We start from the raw sequence: 1,154 nt of genomic DNA, 5'->3' as shown, positions 1-1,154 counted from the left end.
GTACCCAGGGCTCTTCTAATGTGGGGGCGGTAAGTTGCTGATTCTTACATTAGCCCTGATTGGTGGAAATAATATTTCGGGCAGACTGAATTTTCAGACCTTATTCAACGTTTCGAAAAGCGTGGATGTCCCTCTTTTAGTTTTATTTGTTTCTAAATATTCCTCCGAAACCTCGGAAAAACGGGGTAACGTCGCCAAATTAAGTGGTGAACGATAAAGACTATAGAGTGTATCTGGCGAGGAAACTTTTTCACAATTATTAGATTATGAGCTCGACAGTGGCTCGAGATTTCTAAGAGGTGATAGTTAATGAGCCCCAAGGGCGAATCTACTGTCACCTCATAGAAATCGCGAGCTCATTATATAATTGTTAATTTTTAGAATGCTGACTACATGGTCTTCAAATGTGCAAGTTTTAAAAACATCAAATTTCCAAGGGGCAACTATCATACCGACAGTTCCAAGACATAAACACTCTATTGTCTTTAATTGTCCACCACTAAATTTTCTTCCGCCCGCCAGTTCTAATTGTTTTAGTAGAATATTTACTAAAATTTACTTCAAACAACGGTTTCCAATTATTTCTCGACGTACTATTAAACTTTGCGCCTTAAAAAGATCGCTGAGATTGAATTATCATTCAAAATTGAAGTTGTGTGCACGCGCGCATCAGTTTTTTCAATAATTTCAATTTTTTTTAAAGTCAAGAAACCGTAAACGGCCTTCGTTTAGCTTTCTCTGGAATTTAATTGTCTATTTGCATCAAAATGTTCCTCCAATACTTTGGAAAAACGAAATAAACGTCGCCATTTTGCAGACGACCTCCAGCCACTGCACCTTAATAGCTGATAGTGTTCAACGGCTCAGCCAATCAGATTACAGCATTTACATTAGTATACTGGTAGAATTCTACTAATATTAATTAGTAGAATTCTACTAGTATATATACTAATGCAAATGCTGCAATCTGATTGGCAGAGCTACTCGTATACTATCAGTCATTAGTATCACCCAACTAGTGGACTAATGCAAATCCTGCATTTTGATTGGCTACGCTACTAGGGGACTATTAGTAATAGTCATCGAGTAGCGAAATTGGCGCCATCGAGCCTGACGCTTTCTTTCGTTTTATTCCCAAACAAATATTTCTTCAA

This window comes from Orbicella faveolata, unplaced genomic scaffold (assembly GCF_042242905.1).
Source record: "Orbicella faveolata isolate gen_17 unplaced genomic scaffold, um_ofav_v1 contig_13, whole genome shotgun sequence".
Classification (NCBI taxonomy): Eukaryota; Metazoa; Cnidaria; class Anthozoa; order Scleractinia; family Merulinidae; genus Orbicella; species Orbicella faveolata.
The sequence above is the reverse complement of the archived record's forward strand: the minus strand, read 5'-3'. Positions refer to the sequence as shown.